General features: G+C 41.3%; 1 protein-coding gene across 1 annotated transcript in view; it reads left to right on the top strand.

The window, feature by feature from the left end:
• Nucleotides 1-6,960: 6,960 nt before the first annotated feature.
• The window catches only part of fbln5 (fibulin 5), a 115,640-nt gene continuing 103,073 nt past the window's right edge, over nucleotides 6,961-19,527 (top strand). The window contains exon 1 of the mRNA XM_059962272.1: nucleotides 6,961-7,207. The gene's annotated coding sequence lies outside the window, so the exon portion shown is untranslated. The remainder of the gene's footprint in view (nucleotides 7,208-19,527) is intronic.

The following is a 19,527-nucleotide window of genomic DNA, read 5'->3' as shown; positions in this document are numbered from 1 at the left end:
CTGTAATTCAGTTTTTTCTCTGTTACTGTGTATTACATTGTACTGCTGACACAAAGACAAGTTTCACGACATATGCTGGTGAAGTTAAACCTGATTCTGCTTTTGATGAAATGTTCTGTATAAATGGCATGCAAGGCTAAGATTTTCACTGTATCCCAGGTCGTGATAACAATAAACCAATTTACCAACAGATTATCGAAAATTGTTGAAATCAATGTTGAGTCCTGAGCTGTGTAGCAGAAAGGTGAAATGCTTATGTGGGATTTTGTTGGAAAAGTGCAGGTGTATGACACCCGGTTGAAACTGGAGTTTCAAAGTAATTGAATATTGCAATGACTCCTTTTACTACGTAATCAATGCTCAGTGGCCACTTTATCAGGTATCTTCTCTACCTAATACAGTAGGCACCGCGTATACCTTCATGGTTTTCTGCTCCTGTGGCCCATCCCCTAAGATTTGTCATGTTGTGCATCCAGAGATGCTCTTTTGCACACCATTGTTATAACGTGTGGCTATTTGAATTACTGTCACCTTCCTGTCAGCTGACACAAGTCTGGCCATTCTCCTCCGACCTCTCTCAAGGAGTTTTCACCTACAGTACAGCCGCTCACTATATTTTTTGTTTTTCACACACTGTAAATTCTCAAGACTGTTGTGTGTGAAAATCCCAGGAGACCTGCAGTTTCTGAGGTACTCAAACCACCACACCAGGCACCAACAAACATTCCACGATCAGACTCACTTCAATCACATTTCTTCTCCATTCTGATGTCTGGTCTGAGCAACAACTGAACCTCTTGATCATTTCCCTGTAAGCTGTACTTTTCAATTACCATTGAATACTTTTATGCTTGAGTTGTTGCTACATGATTAGCTAATTAGATACTTGCATTTACGAGCCAGGGATACCTAATAAAGTGGCAAACACGAGGAAATCTGCAGATGCTGGAAATTCAAACAACAACACACACAAAATGCTGGTAGAACACAGTAGGCTAGGCAGCATCTATAGGGAGAAGCGATGTCGACGTTTCGAGCCGAGACCCTTCGTCAGGACTAACCGAAAGGAAAAATAGTAAGAGATTTGAAAGTAGAGAGGGGGGAGGGGAATGCGACATGATAGGAGTAGACCAGAGGGGGTGGGATGAAGCTAAGAGCTGGAAAGGTGATTGGTGAAAGTGATACAGAGCTGGAGAAGGGAAAGGATCATGGGACGGGAGGCCTCGGGAGAAAGGAAGGAGGGGGGGAGCACCAGAGGGAGATGGAGAACAGGCCCCTCTACTTTCAAATCTCTTACTATCTTTCCTTTCAGTTAGTCCTGACGAAGGGTCTCGGCCCGAAACGTCAACATCGCTTCTCCCTATAGATGCTGCCTAGCCTAATAAAGTGTCGACTGAGTGTAATTCTCAAACCCTATGCCAATGTTTGACAATGCAAGATATTTCTGACTACTTAATGGTTGATTTCTTGTTTAGAAAGCTTTGTTATTTTCCTCCCTGGTGAAAAGTCTCCTGGAAAGTCAATCATCAATTTCTCAGGACTCCAGGTATGTCTTTGGAGGTTGGTAACACCATGATGCTAAAGACTAGGAGTAGTTTGTTTGTTACACAGAACTCTATGGTAACTAATAAGTGTATTTACTCTATTGTGTTAACCTGATCCCTTTGATTACAGTAGACATAATGTACCAACCACCTGAGCAACCGTGACTAAGATGCTAAATGAACAGCAGAGTCTGGAAATTATTGCAAGGGCATAAAACATTGGAATTAGGAGCCTGGAGTAGGTCATTTGGTCTTTCATCCTAATCTGCCTTTCATTAAGATGAAAATTGATTTTTGACTGTAGTTTAATTTCTCTCTGCTCTGCCCATATTCTTGGACTCCATTATTGCATGGAAATATGGAGCAGTGAGAGTTACACTGAACTCCTATCTAAGGGAAGATTTAAACTTCTTCAGGGTAGGCATGCCTGGAAGAGACTTTGCATTGTAGTAATCAAATCACAAACAAGGAAAAATCTCTCCCTGCTCCCCCGTTGTGATCCCTGCAGCTCTCCAACTCCTTGACCACGTGCTTACTCAAACCTGCTACTACAGCTTCCATGGCCACCTGTCTTTTTCACCAATCAACTTCCCAGCTCTTTACCTCATCCCTTGCCCTCCAGGTTTCACCTATCACCTGCTGCCTCTCTCTTCCCTCCCCCACCTGTTAAACCTATTTCTCAGCTTTTTTTTTCTCCCGTCTTGCCAAAGGATTTTGGCCCAAAATGTCACCTGCACTTTTTTCCATAGTTGCTTTTCAGCATCTAACACCATAATTCCCTCCAGGCTTGACAAGAAGCTCAGAGACCTCGGCCTTCACCCTGCGTTGTGTAGCTGGATCTGGAATTCCTGTCAGATTGCTGGCAGCTGGTAAGAGTGGGCTCCCTCACCTCTGCCCCTCTGATTCTCAACACAGGTGCCCCTCAGGGCTGTGTACTAAGCCCCCTCCTTTACTCTCTGTATACCCATGACTGTGTTGCCACCAATAGCTCCAATCTGCTAATTAAATTTGCTGACGACACTACACTGATTGGTCTAATCTCAAGTAATAACGAGGCAGCCCACAGAGAGGAAGTCACCACCCTAACACAGTGGTATCAAGAGAACAACCGCTCCCTCAATGTCGCAAAGACAAAGGAGCTGGTTGTGGACTACAGGAGGAATGGAGACAGGCTAACCCCTATTGGCATCAATGGATCTGGAACTGAGAGGGCTTCATGTTCCTCGGCATAAACATCACCAAGGATCTCACGTGGTCTGTACACACCGGGTGTGTGGTGAAAAAAGCACACAGCTCCTCTTTCACCTCAGATGTTTGAAGAAGTTTGATACAACCCCCAAATTCTTTCTATAAGGGTATGATTGAGAGCATCCTGACTGGCTGCAATACTGAATGGTATGGGAACAGTATTTCCCTCAATCTCAGGACTCTGCAGAGAGTGGTGCAGACAGCCCAGCACATCTGTAGATGTGAACTTCCCACTATTCAGGACATTTACAAAGACAGGTGTGTAAAAAGGGCCTGAAGGATCATTGGGGACCCGAGTCACCCCAACCACAAACTGTTCCAGCTGTTACCATCTGGGAAACGGTACCACAGCATAAAACCCAGGACCAACAGGCTCCGGGACAGCTTCTTCCACCAGGCCATCAGACTGATTAATTCATGCTGATGCAACTGCATTTCTGTGTTATATTGACTATCCTGTTGAACATAATATTTATTATAAATTGCTATTATTGCACATTGCACATTGAATGGAGATGTAACATAAAGATTTTTACTCCTCATGTATATGAAGGATGTAAGTAATAAAGTCAATTCAATTTAATTCAGCCCGGCCTGCTGAGTTCATCCAGCATTTTGTGTGTGCTGCTTGGATTTCCAGCATCTGCAGATTTTCTCTTTCTTGTAAGTCTCAGTGAGATTTCTAAAGAGCAAGATAAATAATAGCTCTATTTGTTGCATGTATATTGAATTATACAGTGAAATGTGTCATTCGCGGCAACGACCAACACAGTCCAAGATGTCTCGAGGGCACTCTGCAAGTGTGAGAAACAAAATCAGTTTGAATATCACTGGCCTATGTCATGAAATTTGTTGTCTTGCAGCAGCAGTACATTGCAATGCATATTAATAAAAACAATTAAAGTAAGAAATATATATATATATATATATATATATATATATAAAAGAGAATTAAGTTAAATAAGTAGTGCAAAAAGAGAGGAAAAAAGCACTGAGGTAGTGTTCATGGGTTCAATGTCCATTCAGAAATCTGATGGCAGAGGGGAAGAAGCTGTTCCTATATCATTGAGTGTGTATGTTTGAGCTCCTGTGCCTTCTCCTTGATGGTAGTAATGAGAAGAGGGGATGTCCTGGGAGATAGGGTCCTTAATGATGACTGCTGCCTTTTTGAGGCATCACCTTTTGAAGATGCCCTGGTGCTTCTGGCACTAATGTACCATGCTCACATCACCTGTACACCTCTGAGATGTGGGAGTAAACCAGAGCACTCGGAGGAAGTCCACACGGTCACAAGGAGAACATGCAAACTTCCTACTGATGGTGATGTAATTGAACCCAAGTTGCTGGCACTGTAGAGCATTACTCTAACCAATATGCTCAGTCTCTAAATTCCAGGGAATACAGGACAAGTCCACGCAATCCCTCCTCCATTTTAATGAAGGTTTTTATGACCATTTTCTGGTCCAGAGTGTGAGCAGCTTTAAGTGATGCTTCGCACCCATCTTTCATTGTACTTACTGTTGGGCTTCCTGAGGACATTTGCACACAAAATGGTACTCTGATGTGGTGTCCTGTGCAGTAACATATCAGTACCACTAAATATCTACTTAGCCAATTATATTGAAGAATATTAATAAATATCTCCTTATCCAATTATATTGAAGAATATTAATAGAGCCACACAGTGCCTAGGAAACAAATGAATAGACTTTGAAACAAGAAAAACAAAAATGGGACAAAAGAGACAAATATAACATGAAGAAAAGGATTCCTTATGTTTTCAAATCTAAAAGAGAGAGTCTCCTCACTTCAGAGGTTAAATTTCTCTATCAGGGAGGTGGTTTGGCACAACTAAGACATTGTACTCATAAAATTTTATTTTGATGTGTATATTTCGATGATATGTCTGACTCTGAGGTACTGTTAAGGCTTAGTTTCTGGAGAAGAACAATTCAGCTGGTATTTTCTTGATTTCCACGTTTAACTCTGTGTTATTCCTATAGATGGCTCTTTAACAGTGATCAGGGTCTGAAGTGGAAGTCAGTGACCGGTGGGAAAGCTGTTGATACAATCAGTACAATGGGTTGAATTGGCATTATTAGCTATGCAACTATAGTGGTAAGAGATCTAAGTTACTTTTCATACCTTGTGAGTGTGGAGAGTGGAACTGTCAATCCCATTCTAAAGCTCCTAAGCCGGAATGTTCATGTGACATTCTCTTCTACACAATTTTAATATTTTATATAACAGAAATATGTGAGAGCTCTTATATAGTTGAATAATGGCAGTCTAAGGTAATGTTGCAAACAGTAACTTCTATGCCTATGTGTTTAAATAGCGAAATTATTTATATAATTTATAAATGCCAGAACACTGCCATTCCTTACAAAAAAGAAAACAATTCTATTTCTCCGACATCAAAAATGTGTCTCGACAATGTTCAAAGTTTGCAATAGACTCTTAACCCAGTCCTTATGGCTTTGAAAATAGAAAGGTATAAATTGTAGATTAGTCTTGTTTTATTCTATTGTGAGTGTGAAGCTCCTTCATCCCACAGCTTTTTATCATCTTCAGCTCGGCATTTAATACGATCACCCCCTCAGAAGTCGGTGGGTAATCGGTCCTTGTTGGGTCTCAACACCTCTCTCTGCAACTGGATCTTAGACTTCTTGACAAAAAGGTCACAGTCAGATGATTTTGGCAGCAACGTCTCTAGCTTCATCATGTTGAGCTCCGGTGCCCCCCAGCACTGGCATGCTCAGCCTGCTGCTGACTGTACTGCTAGATCCAGTTCAAACGGAATCAAGTCAATATGACACAAGTGGTTGGTCACAACAACAATAATGATGAGGTGGCGTACAGTGAAGAGGTAGAGTGGCCTGTAGAAAGGCTTGTAGAACAACCTGAGTTAATTGTGGACTTTAGAAAGGTGCAAGCTGACCTCTCCACATTACACATAAATGACTCCTCTGTGACGAGCACCAAGTTTCTGCGAGTGCACATAATGGACGATCTCACCTGGTTCTTCAACACCAGCCTTTTAGTCAAGGAAGCACAGCAGCATCTCCACCTCCTGAGGAGACTGAGGCAAGCAAGGCTCTCTGTCCCCCATTCTAACCAATTTGTACAGGAGCACGACTGAGATGCATCACCGTCTGGTATGGGAAATGCAAGGCATCTGACCGCAAGACTCAGTGGTCTGCTGTGAGGATCATAGGGGTCTCTCTTCCATCCATCAGGAGTGCTGTGTATGGAGAACCCTTAGCATCGTCAAGGATCCCTCCCATCCATCCCACTACCTCTTTGACTTCCTACCAGAAGACAGGCAGGAGGTAGTATAGCACGAAGACAAGGGCTGTTAGGATGGGTAACAGCCTCTTCCCCAAGACTGAGATCCCAGCCATCACCCAGGCCTCTTCACTTATTAAATACCAATGGCGTTATACTGTTTACACCTTAAGCAAAATGTCAGTCTCCTGGAATATATCTTATCCATTGTTAACTTATTTGTGGTAATATTACTTTATGTGTTGCGTGTGAGTTACATGTCTTGTGTTGTGCACCTTGGTCCAGAGACACATTGTTCCTTTTGGCCCTGTGCACACATGCAGGTAAATGACAATAACCTTGAACCTGTGTTTCTAAGTTGTAAAGTCTAGCCTCTTAGTACTCTTCACCAACCACTGCAGTCACTTGCCCCAATTCCCCACTACCCCCAATATTTCCAACCAACCAGTTGTAAAGGTTGAAGTAGATTCCCAGAGCACCCCATAAATTTGAGGAAGCAAGGCTGCGCAGATTATTCCATACAGTCCAGTTTACTTTGGTAGTGGTTTACACAGCAAACATCAGAATAGACTGGCTCCTTTCCATTAGTTAATTTTAGTTTAGTACAAAGTCAGGTCTCATGAGCTAGCATGTAAAAGCAATAACTGCAGTTTAAACATACTGAAGGTCTCAGCCTTTCCAGAGAGACAAAGTGTGGAGTCCTAAACTGCCAAGATCCACAAACTGGTTGTGGGAATTCACGCCAATTGGTGCTCTGTAATTTAAACCAGCTGTCAGAGACATACAGGCCCCATTTGCATTTTTAAGCGTGCTTCAAGAGCAAAGTGTTCATTTTTAGCATTCTTTGCTCTATTGGCTTAATGCTGAGTTAGAAGGGAGCTCGGACGAAGCCAAGTGCCGCTTACTCCAGAACTAGTACCTCCGAGATCTGGGGGGCAAAAACTGTGAGGAGTGGGAGGGGGGTTCCATCTGCTTTCCTCAAGTTCAGATCCAGCCGCTGCGCAAAGCTCACAGGGGCTCGTTAAAAGGAAAAAAGGGAAATATAAGCTGTTCGTCCAAGCCACATCAGTTCTTGGGATTTTGATTTTACTTTTCAGGAATATTCAACAGTTGGAACAGAAGATCAGGTAGGTTTAATCCATAAAGCTGCAAAGAAGTAACTTTATCCAGCTAAACCCAGGAAAATCAGCAGATCTTAACCTCATTTTCTATGGAAAATAATGTAATGTATTGAACATTGATGGAAATTTTAATGCAAAACGAGGGTGCAATGGTTTGTTGATATATATCAGACACAAAATAATTACTCCGAGCAGTGTTTTAAAGCTGGAAATGACGAGTTACAGGATAGCTGTCATGAAGATTGTACTACTCACTAAAGGATGGTTGCCATTATTTATTGGCATCTTTGGCAATGTTTTTAAGAAAGTCATCCTGCAGTGCTTCTGATGAAGGTACACCCACTCTGTGGTTGTGGAGGGAGTCCCAGAAATTTGTTCCCATGACTACGAAGGATTAAGTTTCTTCTTTCATTTCAGGAAAGTGTGTGAGTAGGAGGGAAACTGCAGGTGCCTATGCTCCTGGTTGCCTCTAACCTTTGATCTTCAAGTTGACCGAGGGTCACAGGATCTGAAGGAACTAGAGGAAAGAAATTCGAGAAACTTTAATTCTGGCAAAGGCAATCTTATTTCCAGTTAAAGCCAAAGATTTATGATACTTTTGTTACAAAATCATTCTCCTGAACCAACCATAATTTACACTGAATTAGCTGTTCAACAGAACATAAATCATTCCAGACCTTATTTAAAGAGGTCATCCACTTGTTAAATGTTTTGCCACTAAATTAGACCTTTTTGAATAATAAGCTGCCTTATCTGGGCTATTATTTGACCTTGACTTCATTTTCTGTTTGATTAAACATTGCCAGTGAATAGAAAGGATGTAGAGATCCCAGGAAGTTTAACCTCCTTCAACACCTCCATCTACACTTGGGAAATCAGGATAAATTAGATCGAAGGTTTTCCCAGAGCCTACAATTTGTACGATGTGTCTTCTTGATTGTCCGTCTTTGTATATGTGTAGTTCTCATATTTTGATTGTATTTACCTGTAAATGCCTGCAAGAAAAATAATCTCAAGGTAATATCTGATAACATACATACATATTTTGATCATAAATTTACTGTGTTGTAAGACCCTAACAATAATTTTTTTTGGCATTGGAAGAGGATAAATCCTGCTACTGCTTTGAGAGTTGTGTCATTGGGAACCTGGTCATCTTTGTGATATCCTGTAATGAGATGGTATGGAATACTTTCGCTTCACTGTGTTAGTTTGGAAGTGTTCCCATCATTCTCCTGTAAATGATTATGGTAATTTTGATTTCCATTCCTGACTCATCTCACTCCTAAACATATTTCTGCCTGTTTATTCAAAAATGGTAAACATATCAATTATCTTTCTGGCACTCTCTCCAGTATAAATGAGCAGTGAGAGACTCCACATACAATTTTTCAAACACTTCATTCTTTAAAAAAAACATTCTGTTACAGAGCACTATTTTCTGTGAATTTGGAACAATAGGATTCAGGTGGATCAAAACAAATCCCTCCGCACTTCTTTGCACATAGCCACAGTTGGAACCTGAGCGGAGATGGAATTGATTTAGATAGCCAGGGATCTCACATTGGTTAACCTGCTCGGCAATCTAAAGCAAACTGTGCACTTAGATGTCCTGATCTCTCTGTCCTTGTGTCCTCTTTAGCGTAGTTTATATTTCTTCCTCTCATTTTTCCCACCAAAGTTCAAAATAAGTTTATTATCAAAGTACATGTATATCTTCATCTACAACCCAGAGATTCATTTTCTTGCGGGCATACTCTGACAATCCAAGAACCATAATAGAATTAGTGATAAACCACACCCAACAGGGTGGACAACAAACTGAGCAAATGCAAATAAAAAATAGAAATAATAATAATTAATATGCAATACATATCAAGAACATGACATGAAGAGTCCATGAAAGTGACTCCATAGGTTGTGGGAACATTTCAATGATGGTGCAAGTGAAGCTGAGTGACTTTTATCCCCTTTGGTTCAAGAACCTGATGGTTGAGGGGTAATAACGGTTCCTGAACCTGGTGATGTGAGTCCTGAGGCTCCTGTATGACCTTCATGATGGCAGCAGTGAGAAGAGGGCTTGACTCGGGTGGTGGGGATCCCTGATGATGGATGCTGCCTTCCTGCAACAATGATCCATGTATACGTGCTCAACGGAGTGGAGGGCTTTACTCATGAAAGGGCTGGGCTTGTGATGCAACCAGCCAATGTATTCTGCACCACACATCTATAGAAGTTTGTCAGAGTTTTAGAGGACTTACGGTATCGTCACAAACTTCTGAGGAAGTAGAGGCACTGCTGTGACTTTTTTAACAATTGCGCTTAAGTGCCAGGCCCAGAACAGGTACTTTGAAGTGATAATACCAAGAAATTTACCACCATAAGTAATAGGAGCAGAACTAAGTCATTCAGCTCATCAAATCTGCTTCATAATTCCATCATGGCTGATTTATTTTCCCTCTCAACCTCATTCTCTTGCCTTCTCTCTGTAACTTTTGACAGCCTTACTAAACAAGAACGTATGAACCTCCGCTTTAAATATACCCAGTGACTTGGCCTCTACAGTCATCTGTGGCAATGAATTTCACAGTTTAATCATCTCCCTGTTAACAACATTCCTCTTCTTCTCTGTTCTAGGGGAATGTTCTGAGCCATGCCTTCTGGTCATAGACTCCTCCACAATAAGAAAGATCCTCTCCGTATCTACTCTATCTAGGCCTTTCAATGATCGATAGGTTTCAATGAGATACCCTTCATTCTTCTAAACTCCAGCGAGTAGAGGTGCTGAGCCAAGAAACGTTCCTCATACATTAATCCTTTCATTCCTGGAATAATTTTCTAGACCGTCTCCAATGCCAGCATATCTTTTCTGAGAAAAAAGGCCCAAAATGGCTCACTATACTATAAGTGCAGTCTGACCATATAGTCATAAGGTGCAAGAGCACAGTAACAGGCCTTTTGAAGTATCTAGTTCACCCTGAACTGTTATCCTGCCTAGTTCCATCAACCCACATCAGACCATAGCCCCTGCATTCCTTGTACTTATCTAAACTTTTCTTAAATGCTGCATTTGAATCCGTATCTACCACTTCCACTGGCAGCTAATTCCACACAGGCACAATCCTCTGAGTGAAGAAGTTCCCTTTAAATATTTCACTTTTCACACTTAACCTATGACCTCTAGTTCTAGTCTCACAGAATCTCAGTGGAAAAAGCCTGCTTGCATTTAGCCTATTTATACACCTCATAATTTGTATACCTCTATCAAATCTTCCCTCATTCTCCTACGCTCTAGGTAATAAATTCCTAACCTGTTCAACCTTTCCCCATACATCAGGTCCTCTAACCCTGACGTTGTTTCATCTGCCAGTTATCTATCCATACTGCAAAATGCATTCTCCTTGAAGTCTATTACTGTCTTCCTTGTATTGACCATGCTTCCAATTTTGAATCATCTGCACATCTGAAAACTGTTAGCCTGTAAATCCAAGTCCAAGTAAACAGCTATAGTAATAAAAGCATCAGTCCTCATACTGAACCCTGGGGAACTCCAGTCCAATAAATAGCCTTTCATTTCTAATCTCTGTTTCCTATTTCCCATCCAATTTATTACCCATGATGCTGAACACTCTTTTCATCCATGGTTTTTGGTCTTGAGTCTATTTTTACAGCAAATGCATTTTGGAAGTCTAAATATCATCCTCAATCACTGTTCTTCAGCAGAGCTAGCGATGACAACTGAACCTAAACAGAATTAAGTGTGCAAAATGAAATCCTACTCAAGTGGAAACAATTTAACAAGTTGCCTTTTTTCTTTGCTTCAAGTCATGATTTTCAGTGTTGTCATGAGGCCAAAGGGATGAGAGTTTGAGGAAAGACATTCATGATCATGACAAAAATCAATATCCTCAATCAGAGATTAGTAAATCTTTGGAAATGTCTGCCTGAGAAGTCCGTGGAGGCTCACTTGCTCAGTCTCTCAAGAAAATATGGGATAGATGTTTAGAGGCATGCTAAGGTGTGGTTAGCACAGTACCAGTGACCTGGGTTCAATTCCCGCTGCTGCCTGTAAGGAGTTGGTACATTCTCCCTATGACCGTATGAGTTTCCTCCCACAGTCCAAAGATGTACCTGTTGTGAGGTTAATTGGTTATTGTACATTGTCCTGTGATTAGGCTGGGGTTAAATCTTTGAATTGCTGAGCAGTGCAGCTTGAAGGGCCAGAGTATCTCAATAATTACATAAGTTAATTAATGGAAAAGGAGGATGTGGGATAAGTGCAGTGAGGTAAATGATCACTCATAATCTTGTGGTCAGGTGGCTCCTTCCCGCTTCTATTGCTTATATTCTTGGATTATCATATACAGTTTTGGACTCTTTACCTATAAAAATTGTACTTCCCCAGAGAATGTGCAGTGAGAATTCACTAGACTGATAACTCAATGGTAGATTTGCCACAACTGGGGAGATTGAGAGATTGTATTCTCTAAAGAGTAAAATCAATAAAATTTTACAGAGCTTTATAAAGACGAGGGATTTTGCAGATATTGGAAATCTTGAACAACACACACACAATGCTGGAGTAATTCAGCAAGTCCGTCAATTGTATGGAGAGGAATAAGCAAAGTTCAAAATAAATTTATTGTCAAAGTATGTACATATATATCACCATACACAACCCTGCAATTCGTTTTCTTGTGGGCATTCACAGTAAATATAAAGAAACAAATAAATAATGATAAGTAACCAGTAAGTTTTGAGAACATGAGATGTGTGCTTGAAAGTGAGTCTATACATTGTGGGAACAGTTTTGTGATGGTTTGAGTGAAGTTATCCTCTCTGTTCAGGAACCTGATGGTTGAGGGGTAATAACTGTTCCTGAACTTAGTGGCGTGGATCCTAGGGCTCCTGTACCTCCTTCCTGATGGCAGCAGCGAGCTGACGTCATGGTCTGGCTAGTGGGGGTCTCTGATGTTGGATGCTGCTTTCCTCTGACAGATTTCCAAGTAGATATGCTCATTGGAGGGGAGGGCTTTACCCATAATGGACTGAGGGGTATCCATTACTTTTTGTTGCATTTTCCGTTCAAGGACATTGGTGTTTCTGTACTAGGATGTGATGAAACCAGTCAATATAATCTCCCCTGCACCTTTGCAAATTTCTAAGAAAGTAGATGTACTGCCGTGTTTTCTATGTAATGTCTCTTATGTGCTTGTCCCAGGACAGATTCTTGGAAATGATAACACCAACGACCATAAAATTGCTGAGTTCCTATACTTCAATGAGGACTGGCTTATGAATCCCTTGATTCCTTTTCCTGTAGTCAACAATAATTTCTTTGATCTTGCTGACATTGAGCGAGAAATTGTTGTTGTGAGGTGTGGTGGGGAGTGGTGGGGGGGAAGAAGTAAGAAGCTTGGGGGGAGATATATGGAAGAGGTATGCCTTCCCCCTTGACTGTTTATTCTGAGGCTGTGCCCACAGGAAACATCCTTTCCACATCCACTCAACATTCAATAGGCTTCAATGAGGTCACCCCTCATTCTTCTGAATTCCAGTGAGTACAGGCCAGAGCTATCAAAGGTGGTAAGACATGAAGCGAAGCAACAGAGAGATTTGAATGGCGTATGTTTTGTAGGAAGAATCAGGTGATGACTTGCTTGCTTTTGGGAGGGAACAAGAGTCATGGAGTGCCAGTACACCAGTTATTAAAAGTTGTACACAGGCTAGCGAAGTCACAAACCAATACAAAACCAATAATAGTGTTTATTTCTTGAATTGAAAATGAGGGAAGGTATGCTACTGAAAATATGGAATTTTAGATTGCGATTTAGTGCTACATCTAGTCCTGCTCACTGTATTGTCAGAGCAGCATTGTATTGAAGTAGTTAGCACAGGACTTTATAGTATCAGGGACTGAGGTTCAATTCCCACTGCTGCCTATAAGGAGTTTGTATGTTCTCCCTGTGACCGTGTGGCTTTCCTCTGGGTGCTCCAGTTTCCTCCTGCATTCCAAAGTTGTACCCATTGGTAGGTTAGTTGGTAATCGTAAATTGTGCTGTGATTAAAATGGGGGGGGGGGGGGTTGTTGGGCAACACGGCTCGAAGGACTGGAAGGACCTATTCTGCCTAAGTATCTCAATAAAATGCAGTGGGTATGGAAAAGAAGGTAGCCGGAAATGTAAAAGATAAACAAGGAGGGAATCAATACAACGCAGATTATTCAAGTGATGATGCATTTGAAAGACAGACTGCAGAGAGCATGAGGGTTGAGAGGCAGAGAAGGGTGGAAATGAGCACACCATCAGTAAAGTAGTTATTGTTGATCTCTTACATTTCAGGCTACCTTCTTTGCACATCCTCTCCATACCCTCACCATTACTTCAGTTTCTTTCTTAATAATGCAGTGAAGAGAACTATATGTGGTCCTCTAAAATGCAATCTAAATACGGACTTCATAAGAAACTTCTTTATCCTAAGAATAGTGGAAATGGGGAATTGTTTATCACAGGGAGTGGTTAAAATGAATTGTACAGATGGACAAACAGAGAATGGAGAAAGGATCAAATACAGTCGGTCCTCCTTATCCGTGAGTTCTGCACGCGCGAATTCAACCAACCGCGAATCGAGAAAACCTGGAAGTGCTCTTCCAGCACTTGATGTTTGAGCATGTACAGACTTTTTTTCTTGTCATTATTCCCTTAATAATGCAATATAACAACTACTTACATAGCATTTACATTGTAGTAAGTATTATAAGTAATCTAGAGTTGATTTAAAGTATACAGGAGGATGTGCGTGGGTTATTGTGCATCAGGATCAAAAAAAAATTGTAAGTTCTCTTACTAAGTAAGTCGGAACAGGTATATCCTGCATTATTTAGCGTCAGTTAGTCAAATGTTTGTCTCAGTATATAGTATATATTTTACCTTTCTATGCATATAAAACACTTAAGAAACATATGTATTTCAATAATTAAACCGCTGCGTTACTTAGTAATAATTGTAGCTTACACTGGGGCAGGGCCTTTCTCACCTTATCCTTTAAAATTGTTCTGACCATTGACCGACTGCAGCCTAACGCTTTTCCAATGACCGATGGCATTTCATCTCTTTCCGATCACTTTATTATTTCCACTTTATTTTCAATTGTGATTGTGATTATTTTTGTGGGCAGAAAGACTGCGGACTCAGAGCTGCGCCGGGTCCTAAACACCACCGCACTGAGACAGGTTACATAAGGGACTTGAGCATCCGCGTTTTTTGTTATCCACAAGGGGTTCCGGAACCAATCCCTCGTGGATAAGGAGGGCCAAGTGTATTTCAATGATGAAATGTAGTAGGAGTTTCAAGTGGACCATACAATGGTCAAGCCAGTCGTATATGTACCATTTTTCTTGCATTTTTAATCCTTTAGAATATTTGATTAAAGTGAAGGCAGTACATTGGATTGTTATTTAGTGCAGCATTTTGAAGCAATCTATATGGACCTAAACAAAAAACACAAGAAAGTCTGTTGATGCCGGAAATCCAGAGAGAGAGACACACACAAGATGCTGGAGGAGCTCAGCAGATCAGGCAGCATTTATAGAAAAGAGTAAACAGTCGAAATTTTGCACCAAGATCCTTTATCAGTACTGAGACAGAAGGGAGAAGATGCCCCCCTTCCTTTTCAGTCCTTGGAAAGCCTTATACTAAACAAGGTTTTTGACAAATTCCAAAATGTCAGGCTGGTCAAACGAGTAAAACCGATGATATCCAAAAGAGAGTACAAAATTTTGCTCAGGAATGAAAGAATGCATTATTGTACATAAAAAGCAAAAAAGTTGATCTAATAAAGGATAAGTTACGTAGCTATAGAGAAATGGGACTGATGAGGTGTGTGCTATGAGCTGGCATGGTACCAAAGAACCAAATAGACTGTCATTGTGCAATGATACATAATTGATAGCTTCTGAATAGAACAGTATGAATAAGAGCAATGTAATCTTAAAATTAGAGCCAGGGAAATCCAGAGTGTAATCAGAAATACCTTAGCAAAAAGGATTTGTAGAAATTTAGAACTCTATTCCAGAAAAGAACAAAGGACCAGGTCCTGTGAGTGTTGGGAGCATTCCTGTGATATTGTGGGTTCCATTCAATTCTGTGATAAAACACACCTTCAGAAAAGGAGAGACAATTGAATGAACAGATACCTAAGAACAGGGTTAACATTTAGATAGTCATTCTTCTACTTTGTAAGCCCATCAGCCCTAAAGGGGCAAAGGCTGCCAAAAGCAGCTCAACAGGCCTAGGCCCGTCTTTCAAGTCCAGGTGTAGCCCATCTATAGGTCTTCTAGGCCAAGATCCTTCCTTTCACAGGGAAGAGGTCTTTGGAGCTTCTGTGGACGTCTCTGTAGCACTGTGTTTTCATGGGATGGGCTTGCTATCTCTATGCTCAACCCTGCTCCATTTGCAGCCAGGCTTGGGACCCTCCATGGCAGAGGTTTTAGATAGTCATAGGGTCAAAGAATCATTATAGATGATCATGTCCAAGTTGGCTTTTCCTCAGTCTAGATAAATACAATGAAGCAGCATAAAGAACATAGGCTGCATGTATAGTGCCCTGGATGGTGTGTGATAACCATACTGAATATACAATGTGAGAAGTTAAAAGTATCTTTGTATTTTAGGCTGAGTAAAATCTGTACCCTATCAGCGAATGATATAGCACTAAATTGACCTAAACTGAACGTTTCTAGGCGGATTCAAAGACTTTGTGTTTTGATGTTTAATAGTCTGTGTGTTATTCGCTCGTTTTTTGCCTTTTGCACAATTTATTCTTTTTTTCTCTGCACGTTGAGTGTTTAATGTTTTCTTTGAATGGATTCCATGATGGCTGCCTCTGAGAAGATGAATCTGAGGTTTGTATACTGCATACTTTGAATCTTTGAATTCTCATGGTCAACAGGCAAAAACACTTTGTAGAAAAGCATAACAATACAAACATATATTCAAGTTCAGGTTTAATCATCATTCAAACATTTACATAAACACAGTTAAACAAAACAGTGTTCCTCCAGGACCAAGTGCAAAACACAGTAGCAACAGTGACACATAGCTCACAGCATATGTAGTACATATGGTGATGACAGCAGAAAAACAGAGTTGCAAAACTATACATATATACATATATTTATTATATATAATGCATGTTATTGTCCCAGAGCCACATTTCTACAAGAACAAGACCATAGCAATCCTCATCACACGATAGTGCTGCTGCAGATGAACATAATCCAGCTTGTCTTCCACCAAGCAAACTCTAGAGGGCAGCACTGATGGGATGGGCAGCCATCAACCCTGCACAGAATTCGGTTCTCACCCACACTGCCTCTGACATCTCTTCTCTTAATGGGGTTGCAACAGGAAATCTTGCAGCTTGAGAGCCTGGCCCGCGCAACAACTGAGCCCACACAGCTCCTTTGTCTCGTCAATGAACCAATGAAGTGGACTCGCAGCATTCTACATTACCATCGCCCAAATGGGAGAGCACCATGCGATCACCAGAAAAATATCCAAGACAATCAATTACACCGCTTGTTGGACCGTAAACTGCCTGCGGGGCCTTCTTCCTTGGGTGGTTGTAGCAAGCAACAGCTCAGCATGCAACAAGTCCAGCTCCACTGCCATCGAGCACCTTGCCAGTAGGACAGACCTCTGCAGCACTTGATGTTTTCAATATCCAGCAGTGTCTTGCGATCGCAAAGAAATCTCAAAGGATAAGCAATTGCGCCTTCGTTTGGACCCGGAGAGGCTGCTTTGACCAAGCGTGCCGCCATCTTACCGGAACCAAACTCTGCACATCTAAGCCTTTCTTTCTTTTTGACTTCACAACCATCCAATTTTGACAGAAGCATGACGTCAGTACAAGATGGACTGGGGTAATGAGGTATTATTCAGGCAATGTGGATTTAAACAAAAAATATTTAGATCTCAGTTTATTTTTCTGCCAATGTCAACCACCATGGGCCACATGCTTATTTACATCTCCGTGGGAGAGAAAAGATTCAATAAATTTTATTAAATTAACCGAGGAAGCATGTAAGACTAAATTACTGGAGCTAAACCTTCACAGCTGCATCCTCATGGGATTTCACATAAAATCTGGATTCTTCAAACCTGTCGACAGTTATCTGATATTTCACTGTGTTTCATAAATCAGCCTTGAGTTTTCCAAGTGATGCATTTTCAAGTAAGCTCATAACAAGCAAAAATAACAAGCAGTGGGATCTGATCATTCCTATAGTTATTGCAGTCAACATGAGTTGCATTAGCTGAATTTTAATGCAGAATATTGATCCAGTTAACTGAATATAACATACTTTCAGACAGTGATTTAACTCTCCATAAAAACTGCCAACTGTACACATTTCTTTCCGAATTTTGTATGGAGCGGGTCCCGAAGAGGTTCGCAGGAATTATCCTGGAAATGAAAGGGTTAACTCACGAGTTTGATGGCTCTGGGCCTGTGCTCTCTGGAATTTAGAGGGATGATTTCATGGAATATTGAGAGACCTAGTCAGAGTGGACATGGAGGGGATATTCCTTATGGTGGGTGAAGTCTGGGACCAGTTGGCACAGCCTCAGAGTACAAGGGTGCCCCTTTGCAACAGAAATAAGGTGAAGTTCTTCAGCCATAGGTTGGTGAATCTGTGAAATTCATCGCCACAGAATGCTGTGGAGGCCAAGTCATTGGCAAATCAAAATTGGTGGTTGATAGGTAAGGGTGTCAAAGGTTGCGGGTGAAGGTAGGGGAGTGGGGTGTGATAAATGTTAGAATGGTGGAGCAGACTTGATGGGCTGAATGGCCTAATGCTACTCCTATGTCTTATAGTCTACTGTTTTGACATAAAGGAGGAAAGACAGTGACTCTTTGCCTGTTCTTCATCTCCCTCTGGTGCTCCCCTCCCCCTTTCTTTCTCCCTCGGCCTCCCATCCCATGATCCTTTCCCTTCTCCAGCTCCGTATCCTTTTTGCCAATCACCTTTCCAGCTTCATCCCTCCCCCTCCTGTCTTCTCCTATCATTTCCGATTTCCCCCTCCCCCTCCTACTTTCAAACCTCTTACTATCTTTCCTTTCACTTAGTCCTGACGAAGGGTCTCAGCCCGAAACGTCGACTGTACTTCTTCCTATAGATGCTGCCTGGCCTGCTGTGTTCCACCAGCGTTCTGTGTGTGTTGTTTGCAAAGACAATGATCCTTCATTTATGTAGATACAAATGTGTCGTGTGTTTCTTCCCTTGACTCTATAATGGGCAAAATGTTAGGAAGGAAATTGAAGCCTGGCCTCAGCAAAAAAAAACTCAGCGGTCAAGCAGCATCCATGGATGGAATTAATATTTTAGGTCAACTTTTCATCCATGAAGTGGAGTGATTTGGATTAGAATCTGCTTCGTAGTGCTCTTGTTCTGGAGTTCGGGTCTTGCCCTAGGCTTAAGCATTGCGAGTGTGTGCCTCACTGCCACCAGCCTTGTCCAACAACCAAATGTTAGGCCTTTGTGCTCCATATGTGGGTAACAAACATACAGTTGTACAATGAGAGAATTGCCATAACATACACAAAATTATTTCCCAGTTATCCAAGAGCCCAAAAACACTATTTCAGTGCTGCATATTAGATACTCAAGACTTTAGTGGGCTTTGAACTGTCAACCTCAACACTTCGACGTTTAAAATGGCTTGTACGCTTAAGAGGCCACCCTTGGTATCATGGTAGGCAAAAACATCATGGGATGAATGGCCTGTTCCTGCGCAGTACTGTTCTACGTTCTATGATCTGGGCTACATAGACTGAAAGTTCTGAGCAAGAGATACATGCAAGGTCTGAAGTGGAATATTTTTACACAGAGAGGGGCAATAATCTGGAACTTCCTGCTTAAGAGGGTGGTAGATGTTAGACCATCAATGATTCCTGAATGAAATTGGATGGGCACAAGAGGGGAGTAAACTTTCATGGCTCTGAGGATAGAATGAGAGAATGGGACTGAGTGGAGAGCTTTGCAGAGATCTGAAAGAAGATCTGATAAGAAGAATGTCCTCCTCCTTTACTGTAAGGACTCCATGCACAGCATGGCCTAATGTAGATTAAATACCATCTCATTATCGGTCATGGATCATTATGTATATCAAATATCTCCATTTCTATTGGCATAAAGTCATTGGTTAAGAAGATGTCTTCATGAAATATGTTATAAATGAAGCATTTTAAAAGTGAAATGTTAATTATCCTTAAAAGACTCAGCTGTGGGTGACCAATTGTGCAAAGGATGATTCTTCCTTTTGGGG

This window comes from Hypanus sabinus, chromosome 2 (genome assembly GCF_030144855.1).
Source record: "Hypanus sabinus isolate sHypSab1 chromosome 2, sHypSab1.hap1, whole genome shotgun sequence".
NCBI classification, from domain to species: Eukaryota; Metazoa; Chordata; class Chondrichthyes; order Myliobatiformes; family Dasyatidae; genus Hypanus; species Hypanus sabinus.
Note: the sequence above shows the minus strand (reverse complement) of the source record. Positions and strands in the feature narration are given on the sequence as shown.